The sequence below is a fragment of the Camelus ferus genome, chromosome 10 (genome assembly GCF_009834535.1).
Source record: "Camelus ferus isolate YT-003-E chromosome 10, BCGSAC_Cfer_1.0, whole genome shotgun sequence".
NCBI lineage: Eukaryota > Metazoa > Chordata > Mammalia > Artiodactyla > Camelidae > Camelus > Camelus ferus.
Window position 1 is genome coordinate 70,893,539 of NC_045705.1, and position 12,280 is coordinate 70,905,818.

A 12,280-nucleotide genomic window follows, 5' to 3' on the forward strand; every position below is an offset into this window, starting at 1 on the left:
CTGGGCGCTGGTGCCGCCTGACCCAGGCAGACCTCGGGCCCTTCCTCGGGCCCAGCCTGAGCCCTGACCCCCCAGCGCACCCCGCGGGACCTCTCCGTGGACCCTGGGACCTTGGGGTAAAATGTGGTCTCAGCCATGGTGGTGGCAGAAGGCGTCCCCAAGTCTCACTTGAGCCCCTGGGGCCCCAGCTAGGACTTCCATCCAAGGGCAGAGTGTGCGCCCAGTGGGGGCTGGGCGGGGAGCCGCCTGCACGGCACGGTCCGCCCTGAGGGGACATGACCGTTTCAACCCAGGGAAGGGGGGAGGGGAGGCTTGGGGACAATGCCAAGCCCTGTGTACAGGATGCCAAAGGAGGGGTGCGGGGAAGGCCCTCTTTGGAGAATTCCAGGACAGGCGAGGAACGTGCGCTAGACCGAGCCGGCGGAGGTGGGCTTTGTGGTGGCCCCAAGCACGGTCCCCGCTCTGATTGGCTGGCGGAGCAGGGGCGGGAGCTCTGGGCGGGGCTACTCCAGTTAGAAAAAGCCCGGGCTAGGGCCCAGGCAGCAGGGTGTGGGAGGGGGGTGGTGGGAGGGATGGGGGGGCTCGGGGGAAACTGGGGAAGCGGGGGAGCCGAGGGGTAACCAGGGAAGCGTGGGGAAGCGGGGTGCAGGGACGTGTGCGTGGGCCAAGGATCACCTTGGAATCTGGAGTCTGGCAGGAGCGGAGAGGGGCTGAGGGGCTGGCTTGGGCAGGGCTGGCGGGCACCTGGGAGCCTGGCGGGGACGAGGTGCGGGCTCCCAGGTGCTCAGGAGGCAGGATAGCATCGGCTGGAGAGTGACGGGCCCAAGCTGGGGGTGCAGGAGGAAGAGGGGGGAGCCAGACATTCATCCCGGTCAATTCTGGTTTCAGGTCGTGGCGGCTGGTGGACAGGGGCAGTTGGAGAGTGGTGCGCCCCGGGGCCAGGGGCCGTAGCGGTGTAGCTGGCAGCCGTGGGCAGGTGGAGACAGCGGTCTGCCGGGCCAGGTGAGTCCCCTTCCCCTCCCTGGGCCTTGCTCCACTGGCCTCTGCACCAGGAGGCTCTGGGAGCAAGGCCGGCGAGGTGAAGCGGGTGACTGCCCGGCAGAGCGGGGATGATGGCAAGGCAGGCAGCACAGGGGACACCGTCTCAGGGGGAGCTGAGACCAGGCAGGCTGGGGGCCGCAGGCCGTCCCAGGCGGGAAGAGCATTTCGAGAGAGTAGCGGGGAGAAGAGGAAGGGCTGCCAGCGAGGGAGGTGACAGGGGGCCGCAGAGATCCAGCACTTGCGGGGGGCATTCCAGGCCCGGGTCGGACAGGACGAGGCAGGGGACTCAGGACCGCAGGGTCCCCAGCCGCCACCTCACCCACTGCAATTCATTTAGGAGAAGGTACAGGAGCAGCTCCGGCCAGGCCTCCCACGGCCTGAGCCGGAGCCTCGAGGGCTGGAGAAAGGGACAGAAGGAGCAGTGCGCGGGGAACCGCAGCGGGTTGTCACCTGGAGGGAGCGGTGGCCGCAGGATGGGCCCCTGAGAGATTCCCGCAGCAAGGAGGCTGCTGGGGGCCTGGCCTGCGGACGCGCCGTTCCCACGAGGCACTGCGGCCCAGGGGCTGGTGCGGGAGGGCCCCCGGCACTTGGGGACACTGTACGCCCTCACCGCTCACCTCTGGGACTGGCATGGTAGACAGGACAGCACCCAGGGGAGTCAAGGGCACTGGCGAGACCAGATTAGGCGAGGCGGGCGGGGTGGAGTGAGTGGGAGTTCTCCGGGGGGGGGGGAGGTTGGGGCGCAAGCGGGGGTGAGGAGCCGGAGCCTGGCGGGGAGCCAGGGGGCACTGGCCTCCGAGTCCGTGGCCAAGCGGGCCTCTGCGGGTGATGATGGAGCAGAGATCGGTGCCTCTGCGCTCGGACCGGAGACGAGGGTGAGTGTCCAGCCCGCCTCCCCCGCGACCCCCACCGCCGCCTCTGCCCACTCAACCAGCATCTTCCTGTTTTCCCACAGTCACGTCTCCGGCGGGGGTGGACGTGTCTGCCAGCCACCGAAGGCCGGGCGGTAGGTAGGACATGTTCAGAGGGACATGATATGGTCCGGCGTGACGGTGAGGACAGACAGGATGCCGTCCGGCCTCCCTGGTAAGTGTGTGTACAGGCCATGGCCCCCAGGCTGACTGAGCCACATCCGGCCCTCATGCCATCTTCTTTCCCATAGAACATCCTTGGCTGGCCCCGTGGGGAGCTGGGCACCAGCATCTCTGTTCCTTTGCTTTCCTGAAGGAGCCAATACACTATGCTGCTCTCTAGACCCCAGAACCCTCAAGACGACAAGGTGAGGGGTCCCCCGCCACCCAGGGGGGAGGGAGGGGTGGGGCCGGGCCAAAAGACGAGCGTTCACTCTCTCCCGACCCGCAGAAATGGTGCTACCCAGCTCATGCCTGGGCCTTGGAACCCGGACTTCTTCAAGTCCTTCTAGCTCTGATCCAAGAATATGCTGCATTCTGGAACCACTACACCACTTGACTCAGAAACCAGCTCTGGAAGGTGGGCGCAGGCACCCCTCCCGAGGCCCCCTGGCCTGCCTGCCCTGCCCCACCCTCATGTTTGGTCTCTGCCTGCAGGTTAAGCCAAAGGAACAGACGACCCACACCACCGGACGAACCAGCGGCACCCGCGGCCGCACCCACCCACCGCCCGGCAATTCCATCTTTGCGGCCACCCTGCCACGTCCAGGAGACCATCACCACCCTCCCTTCCTCCTCTTCATCCTTTTCTCTGACTTTTTTCTACTCTTCTCTCCTCTATCCTTTGCTCAGAGGACCCAGAGCGTCCAGGACTCCGCTTCCCCGTCCCTCCTGAATTAATTTGCACTAAGTCGTTTGCACTGGTTTGGAGTTCTGGAACCAGCCTTGGGTCTCTGAGCGAGTGTCTGAGCAAACTGCTGAGTGGCCCGGCCTCCTTGGCCTGCGTGCCCCGCCCAGCGCCCACCTGTCCTTCATCTCTGTCTGGGGGTGACTGGGTTGGGGCCCGAGTGTGTGAGGCCCCGCCCTCCCCTCGCCTAGTCTGGAGGCTCCAGACACCGAGCCAGCCCTGAAGCATTCCGTCATGCGGCCCTCTCGCCACGTGCCCCTCCCCACCAGGACTTCCCCAGAAGGCCTGGACTCATCAATAAACTCAGTCACAGGAATCTGTCTCCGGGACTCTGACTGGGACCGTTGGGCTGGGGGGACAGGGACGGGGAGGTCGGGACGTGGATGGGGGACACGCAAAGCACCCAGGGGACCGGGGAGGAACCTGAGGGGCGGGGCGGGGCACATGGGAGCAAAGTGGGCAGAAGGGGTGGGGATGGGGCTTGGGCAGGGGTGTCGGGGATGGACTGAGGCGCACAGGAGGGGAGGGGCCGAGGTGGGATCACAGCCTGGGGGGCTGTGGCCCGTGGGCTGAGGCAGCAGAGGGAACACAAGGTGGAGGGCAAGCACCACAGGGAGAGGGTGTTGCTGTGGGACCCAGGGGTCCCTGCAGGGAGAGGTGGGGGCTGAGATGGCGAAGAGGGTTGTCAGCCCTGGTGGGGGACCGCCCGAGTGTCTCTAAGTTCCGCCCTGCCCCACAAATCACTGCCCGCACACGTGACACCTGAGCCTCCCCGAGCCTGCGCCCCGGGCCCCAGAATCCCAATCTGGGGGTTTGGTCTGTGGAGTCATCCGAGGGGAGTGGGCTTGACGTGGGCCCATGAGGTCAGGCAGCCCAGCCAGCCCCACCAACAGCCCTGCCAGTGCTGAGCCCAGAACTCAAGGGCACAGAGATGTCCCCTCCCCTCACACTGCGCTGTGGAGGGAGAGGGGGGGCGCAGAGGGGTGCAGGGGGTACGGGGGGCAACAAGGGAGAGGCTCCAGGGAGTCCACTCAGCTGCAGCAAGGGGCGGACCGGCCGGGGTGAGTTCGAGCTCTCCGTGGGCAGAGGACAGGGGCAACAGGGGCAGAGCGGGTGAGGGAGGAGGTGAGGGCCCAGGGGTGGCAGGGGTCCTGTGGTTGGGGTCCTGCCGCTGATACCCCAGGGCCGTGTCTTGCCGGCGCCTGGCCTGGGGTTTGCTCCTGGGGTTCGCGGTCGGTGTCTGGGTACAGGACAGAGGCTGAGCCAATGACGTCCTCTGCCTCTGAGCCCCCGCGGGCCTCTCAGCTCCTGGGCGCCTGGCGCAGGGCGGGAGTCCGAGGGAGCAGCCCTTGGAAACAGGGCCGGGTCCTTGACCCCTTCCTGAGCTCAGGGCAGACAGGAAATGCCTCGCGGGCCGACTGACCGAGATGCGATAGCGAAGTCCTGGGAGACCCTGCTCTCCGGCCTTTCCCAGCGTCCGGGCAGCGTGGCCCTCGGCTGCCCTGAGTCGGGCCCCGGGAGCTCACCCCGCCGTGCACTCCCCACGGAGCCCGTGTGTCTGGTCTCCTCCCTGGGCCCCATCCTCCCACCCGACGGGGGCCGCAGGACTCCTGGGGCACAAGAGCCAGCCGGGCCGCGGTCCGCACCAATGCAGGGGATGGGGCTGCTTGCGGGAGGCCTCGACGACGGCGCCTCAGGGTCTCCTGAGTGCCTGCTGCTGCCCCCGAGGCTTTCACAGGCCAGGGGGCAGCTGACGGGCGAGGCCACACCTGTCTCCAGGCCCACAGCTGGCTGGACTCACCGACAGGGGTTTTGCCAGTGGGACAAAGGGACCCGTCCTTCAGGCAGGGTCTCCCCACAGCCCTTAGTGCAAATTCCCAGCTCTCGCAGAGCTTTCAAAGCTGGGCCTCAGATGGCAAACATCTGACTTCCCAGGGGCTGGGGAAGGTGGTATGGTGGGCACCTCGGGTGGCCTGGAAACCTCTTTGGGTCACACAGAGGACTCTGCCTGCTTCCACGGATTCCAGCTGCGAGGACAGTGGGGCTGCGGCCTCATCCGGTCACACCCATCCTTCTGTTCCGGGCTTCCACCTGAGGCCCTGAGGCTGATCTGGGGAAGTGGGCACATCTGGATGGGCATTAGGCTGGGGTGGACGCTCCTCTCCACACCCACCTGCGGGAGACAACTCCGTGTTCCCCAGGTCAGCCTGGGACCGTGCACACACCTGTCTGCACACACAGGGCAGTCTACACCCACTCTGGATCCAAGGCTGGTTCCCTGCAGCACCAGGAGGGAAGCCACCTGGAGGTCCCTGGGCGAGGTGTGGGCGGCCTGCAGGCAGGATGGTGGTGGGGCGGGGACCCACGGCTTAGGCCTGGCTCTACAGCCAGGGATGAGCCCTGCCCGAGCTGGGAAAACTGCCCCTCCGTGGAGCTGGGGACCCCAGGTTAGAATGTGCTACTTTGGCCCAGCCCAAGTTCCTCCTTTTAGAGAAGGGGCTCAGAGGGGGCTCTGAGAGAGGCCGGGACCCCCCACCAAAGTCATGTTCAAAATGCCCCTGTGCTGAGTTAAATATCAGCAAGCAAACAGGGGCTTGAATTTCACTCCCAAACCCAGTGGGGGCGGGCGGGGGAAACCAGGGTCTTCACGCCTGGACCCTCCCCGGGCTGTGCTTCTTTGGAGGGTTTAGGCCAAGGAATCGCCAAATTGCCCAGAAAACAGCACTCAACACAGCTGTGTGTGCACGTGTGTGTCCACGTGTCTGTGTGTCCATGTGTGTGTCCGTGTGTGCTCGTGTTTGTGTGTGTGTGTATGTGTGTGCGTGTCCTCGAGGAGTTCAGTGCAGCAGGTCAACTGCCAGCTGCGTGCTCTTGGGCTTCGCAGCCCTGACTGGCCTCCTCTCTTGCACTGTGTGTCCACGGGCGTGTGGCTGGGGCTGTGAGCGAGGGTCTCTAGCCATGTGGTCATGCTGGAGGCATGGAAGAGGGCCCCCTCCTGCTTAGGGGCGCTCTGCGGGGCCTGTTCGCTTTTGTGTGGCCCGGCCCCGGGGAGGCAGTGTCCCCTGGAGCATGGACTCTGGGCCTGCCCGTGCATGCCTTTGTGTGTGTGTGGGTTTGGTCTCGGCCCAATTTAATGACCCCAGGCCCACCTTCAGGCAGGACGTGGACAGTGCGGGCAGGGTGGAGGCCGGCTCTGGATGACCCCTGAGTGGGAACAGAAAAAGGTTCGACAGCATGAAAGAAACGACGTCCCTTAACCAGGCCCTATGTGACTTTTGGGGCAGCGGCAAGTCTCAATAAACAGGGTGGGCCTGCGAGGCGGCCCCTCGCTGCACCCCGGGCTCCAGGAGGACATAGGGTGCCGTGGGCCATGGCCCAGGCCAGAGGCCAGTGGGGCGGCACCGACAGGGAGCTGGAACCCGACCCTGGCCTGGGCTGGGAGCACTTTCCTTCGCCTCTCCCTGTGTCCAGGGTCCCCTCGTGGGCTGCACCAACAAGGTCTGGAGCCAGGGGCCCCCGTGGAGATTGCATGACCCCCAAAGGGGGAACAGAAGGCCCTGGAAGGAGCGTGGCCAGCTTGGGCCTCCCTCAAAGCTGTGGGATCCACACCAGGCCACGGCCCAGGCCCCTAGGCCCATCTACTCCCCCCCCGCCCCTCCTTTCTCTGCACCTCTCCCCAGCCTGCACCTGGTGACACGGCTGGCCCTTCGCCGGGGCGAGGGCACCAGCAGGGCCCCTTCCTGGAAGCCCACCTGCAGGCCAGCTTGCTGCGAAGGGGCTGCTCCCTGGCGGACCCCGCCCGCTGGGAGCCGTTTCCTGGAAGCGGTCACTGTGGATACTCTGTTCCTTGTCAGCACCGTGCTTGCATAAAGCAGACACTGAGATCCTTGTCCTCCGGGACCCCGCGCTCCGACACTGAACACCTGGCCGGACACAGGCGGGCAGCCGGGTCCGCAGGGAGCGGCGCGGGCCGGGGCTGGACCAGCAAACAATCTAGGCGCCAAGCGCGGGGGAAACCCGTCCCGCTCCTGCCCGATGCCACCACGTGCCCAGGCCCTTTGGTACATCCTGCAGGCCCGGGAAGCAGAGCTGACAAGGGGGCAGGGGCACCTGCGGGCTGCAGGCCGTGGGTTCCCACACTTTGCAGAAACCCATCTGCCCAGATGGAAGGCTCACTGGGCGGAGGAGCGGGGGCGGGAGGCTGGGCAGGAGCGTTCACCCTGAACCGAGCGGGAAGAGGCCCCCGGAGGTGGGGGAGGAGGAAGGGAAGGCCGCCGACATGGGAAGAGCACTCCCTGGGTTCGAGGCTTTCTGGAACAAAGAGGTCAGGAGTTCAGGATGCCTGAGACAGGACGGCCACCAGCGCTGACCCTGGGGGCACAGAGCCACCTGGCGGCCAGTCCCAGACCTGGGCGAGCGGTGGCCCAGAGGGTGCTTGGCAGAACACCGACCACCCGGAGCATTCGGAGCAGCAGGTCTGGGCAAGGCTGCAGGTCAGGGCTCCGGGCACAAGTGGGGACAAAGGCACTGCCATGACATGACCCAGGGTGTGGCCTGGGGGATCCTTGGCTGCCACGGGAACCCCGATGTGTAGAAGAGTGGCCAAGGAGGTTTAGGGATGTTGGGGGAGAGGCTCTGGGGGCCACACATCTGAGCGGAGCACAGGACCAGGGCTCAGGCCTCCTCCCGCCCCACCCATCCCTGCACCCGCCTCTCCTGTCTGGGCAGCAGAGTTGGTGGGACTTGCAGGAGACAAGACTGGGAGGAAGTAGGGCCCCTTGGGTTTATTCAGGTGGCTTTCAGATCGCGCCCCGTGCATTGCGGGGCCCACGGAGTGCAGAGGAGCACACACAGAGCCCCCGATGGGCTCCCCATTGGTTGGTGGTGACATCACCCCTGTGTCAACACAGTGCACAGGAGTCGGCAGCTTCCCGCTGGGGGGTTATGAAGCAGGACCCGGCCCACTCGGGCCTCCTCCTGCACCCTGCCCCCCACCCCTGGCCCACACACTGGCCCACTGTTCTGGGGTCTGGGGTGGAGGCCTCCTCCCTCACCCATCCCGAGTCCCAGTGTCCCCATTGGAGAGCATGGGGGCCACGGGCCTGGCCTCCACCTCCTCATCCCTCTGGAAGAGGCCTGTGGCTTTGCGGGGCACACGGCGGCCTCTGGGATGGGTCTCAGGCCCAGCGCAGCACAGTGGGCTCCAGTGGGTCCCTCAGAACTCGGGCCAGCCCCCCACAGATCTCAGAGAATCCAGAAGGGGTTTGCTGGCCCCAAGCTCTGGCTGACTGCCACCCTGGGACCATGGGAGGATGGGAAGACCCACCATGGTGACACCCTGCCCACCCAGCCGGGGTCACCCTGAGGAAAGGGGACCTCTTGGGGCCTCCTCTAGAGGTTGGCCTGTACCCTGCAGCTAGGCCCCACAAGCCCCCGTCTCTGGGAGGGTAGCGGGAAGTCTAGGACAGGGCCAGGGCAGGACATGGCCCGAGAGCCTTGCTTCCCAGAACCTCTGCACGTGACAGGGACCCAAGAGGGTCCCCTCCTCAACAGAGGAGCCCCCAGATTCCGCCAGGCTGTGGGGACCCTAGAGAGGCCCAGGAGCTTGAGGCCTGGCATGGGGCCCAGGCCAGGCTTCTGGATGTGGGACACATGCTCCACTAGCACCAGGGCCAGCTGGGGGGACTGCTCCCCTCCACAGCCCCCGTGGCCACACTGCCATGTCCACTGGCCTGCTGGGGGTTCTACTTTCAAGACTTTGCCACCCTGAGGCTACTGCCCACCCAGAGAGATTCCTGAGGCCCCGAAGGGATGAGCCAGCCTAGGATGGCCAAGGAAGTGATGGCAGGAGAGTGAGGGGGGACCTCGCCCCTCCTAGGACCCGACTCCCGGGGAGACGGAAGCCCGTGGGATGCCCTGAGAGCTCATGGGTACCTGTGTACTGGTCTGGGACAGACCCCAGAGCCCCTGGCCTGTGGACAGAGGGGTGGTGGAGGGAGAGGAGGAGAAGGTGGGAGAGATGAGAGGGGCCCCCGGCCCTCTGTCACCGAGGAAGGGGTGAGGAAGGGGGACAGCCCCCTGTGTCAACAGGAGGGTCCCTGCCAGCTCTCACCATCCAGGCTGAACTCCACTTAACTGCCTGTATCCCCCTGACTCTCTGCCGTGTCCCTCCCTCCCCACAGCCCTTTCTGGGGCTGACCCCGGACCCGGGCCTCTCACCCTACCCATGCCTTCCCTTCATGCCGGCCTGGTGGGGGCCGTGGGCCCAGAGCCTCCGACCCCAGTGGCCCCATCCGAGGGTGAACGACCTCACCTGGGACGTGGGGCAGAGGGCATGTGTGCCAAGAGTGGCCCCCAAGGGACACGTGGCTGTTTGCAGTTCGGGAGGTGGCCGAGATACAGTGGCTGTTTTCCCAGTGGGCACAGAGCCAGAGGGGGCCGAGGGGCAGCCGTAGCCAAGGCCAGGCCGCTGCCTCAGGCTCCCCGCAGGCCAGGGCCCAGAGCACGGGGGGAGGGGGACAGTGACACACCAACCCCCCAGTCAGCGGCCTGTGCCCGGGGCAAGGCTCAGCACCCCCCGCCTCCCGGGAGACAGTTCTCACTCGGTTCCCAGGACGCCCCCGCCCCACAGGCGGCCGAGAGGGTCCCAGAGTGTTAGCCTCCCACGTGTGGGACGCTGTCATGCGACAACTCAATTAAGGCCAAATTTCATGGATCCTGGATTTGGGTGAGCACGGCCCCTGCCTGAAGGGGCTGTGAGCCTCAGACGGCGGGGCCAGTGCAGGGGCGGGGGAGTGGGAGTCTCGCAGACCACAGGAGGGGGCCTGGGACCCTGGGATTAAGGGTTGACATGATATGCCTGTCACGGGTAAGTGCTCACGGGGAGGAGGGGACGCTGGGGGCTGGGTGGGAAGGGCAGCAGGACGGGGTCTGGAGGAAATGGAATTCAGAGGTCCACCCCTGCCTGCTCTGCTGGCCTTTCAGCCTCTTGGAGCGGCAAGAAGGCCTCGGGCCAGGAAACAGACCCCCACGCCTGCCTACCCGGGCCTCTGTGGGTGTTGTAGGGGGCCCCCCGAGAAGCCACCCAGACTTCCCGTTCCGAGCTGGGTGTTGGGCCCAGCCAAGTGGGCTGGACGCCATGCTCAGACCTCCCCGGGAGGCCGGGGTCGGTACGAAGAGGCTGGCCGGAGGGCCCTGGCCGCCCAGCTTGGAGTGGGCCCACAGGGTCAGGACGAGCCCCAGACATCCCCGCTCCCTGGCCATCCGTCACAGAGCTGTCACCCAGGAACCTGTCCCAGATGTGCCCCCTCTCCCGCTGAGGCCCCGTGCAGGATCCAGACCCCAGCCCCGGCCCCCCCAGCACACCCTCGGTCTGTGAACACCTCGCCGTCATCCAGGGGCCCCTGATTCCCACTGCCCGCATGGCCCTGGGACACCCCCTTCCTGGCCTGGGCTTGTGGCTGTCCACTTGGAGGTGGGGGGCACAGCCTGTGCACATCTGTCCTGACTCGTCCCCAAAGACACCAGCTCCAGGAGCCGCAGCTTCTCCTCGCAGCCCTTTTGTACTTACTGGCTGCCTCAGAAAGGGGGTGCCCATGATCCAGCCCATGCCCCTTGGGTCTCACGGGAAGGCAGCCCAGGGTGTCTCAGCCAACAGCAAATGGCCCGGCACTTCCAAAATGGCGGCAAGGCCTCTACAGGTGGCCGGGGTTCCTGCTGCTCCGGGCCGGGTGAAAATGCGCTTGGAGAAGACCTTCCGCTCTGCCCCCAGCAGGCCAGCTCAGGGCAGGGAGTGTCGGGGGGGAGCTGGGTCAAGCTGCAGGAGGCCCACGTCTGGTCCCCACAGCGGCTGCCTCTGCCAGGAGCCCTGCCCAGAAACAGAGGAGGGAAGGGGTGAGAGAGACGGGAGGAGAGACCCCCGGGGAGCGTGGGGCGCCTGGGACTTCGCATCCCAGAAGGAGCGATTTCCTTGGAAAGGCTGGAAGCCCCCCCGCTGCCCCCCGGGCCTGTGGGCTCGCTCCCAGGAGAGGAGGCTGCCCGCCTGCGGGCCTCGCGCTGGTCTGGTTTCCTGTCTCCCTCGGCCGTCACCCCCTCGTCCACCACACACACTCTCCCCCTTTTTATTTTAACACTTGAGCCGGACAACTGAGCGGGGAGGAGAAGCTGACGGCCAGCTTCTGCAGCCTGAGCCCCAGCAACCGCCGCCCCCAGCGGGCCCCACGGGAGCGGCCACTCGGCCTGAACTGAGTCTGCTATCCTTTCTGGATCTGGGTTATTCCAGACTGGGGGTGACCCAGGACCCTGCCATGGGCAGAGGTGCAGCTGGGTGGTCAGAGGAAGCTTCCTGGGAGACGGGGCTCAAGGTCCCAACCCAGGACTCTCTGGCCTCCAGCGCCGACCGGGGGCCCCCTTCACCAGCACTGCCGGCAGGAGTCAGGGAGACCGGGCTAACCCCAGGAACCTTCTAGTGGAAACACACGCCACTCCCCTGAATCGCACAGAGAGGCGGGAGGGGTCCCCGAGCTCCCGCAGCCACTGAAGGGACCAGCCAGGACGCGGCTGCGGCGGCAGGCTCACCCCCACTGTTTAGACCGCCCTCAGGCTTGGTGTGCCCCTGACGGTCGGGGGTGTTTGGAGGTGCCAGGAGCAGAATTGCCCACCATCCACAGGGGGCCGTCCACCAGCAAGAAGACCGCCCTAGAGGGTGAGGGTGAGGGGCAGATGCAAAGAAATCGGAGGAACTTTCTGGAAGGTGAAAGGCTTCCGAGGCTGAGCCAGAAGAGGAAGGTGGGTCTCGGTCTAACCCCGCCTCCCACCGCCCACTCCCCAGCCCAGGCAGAGTGGGCAGGACGTAGGGATGCTGAGCACGTGGGCTCCGGGATGCACCCCCAAGGCAAAGTCCCCAGGCACTGACCTCCGAGCTCAAACAGGGCCAGCGGGGCTGGGCCCACCCCTGTTGGACGGGGGTCAGGGTCGGTGTGCACGAAGCGGGGGGAAAGGGCGGTGTGTCGAGGGGAGCAGGCAGCCCCTCGGCAGGCCTCATGCTGCCCTGTTTTCATGCCATGTCCAGCCCGAAGGTCGCCTCGAGTGGGGTTGGGGTCTCCCCCTGCTGCCTGCACCCTCAGTGCAGGCCGTCTTTACAATCTCACGGTGCTGCAGGGTCCTGTTGGCAGGGGACAGGAGTTGGCCACCCCACGCAATGCCCACCCAGGAAGACCCTGTCTCTCTGAGGTTGCCCTGGCCCTGGGGGCGACTCTGGGACAAGGCTGAGGATCTCCTGGGGATGCACGCACACCTCCTGCTCTGCTCACAGACGCCTCCCAAGTGTCCCCAGGTTCCTTCTGGGCCGGGAGGGCCTCGCACCTGGATTCCCAGTCCCCTGAATGCCAGGGGTCCCAGCTGCGCCTGGCGTGGGGACAGA

General features: G+C 66.2%; 1 pseudogene; it reads left to right on the top strand.

Moving 5' to 3' along the window:
- The first annotated feature begins 585 nt into the window (after positions 1–585).
- Positions 586–3,175, top strand: LOC106730007 (annotated as a pseudogene).
- Positions 3,176–12,280: the final 9,105 nt, after the last annotated feature.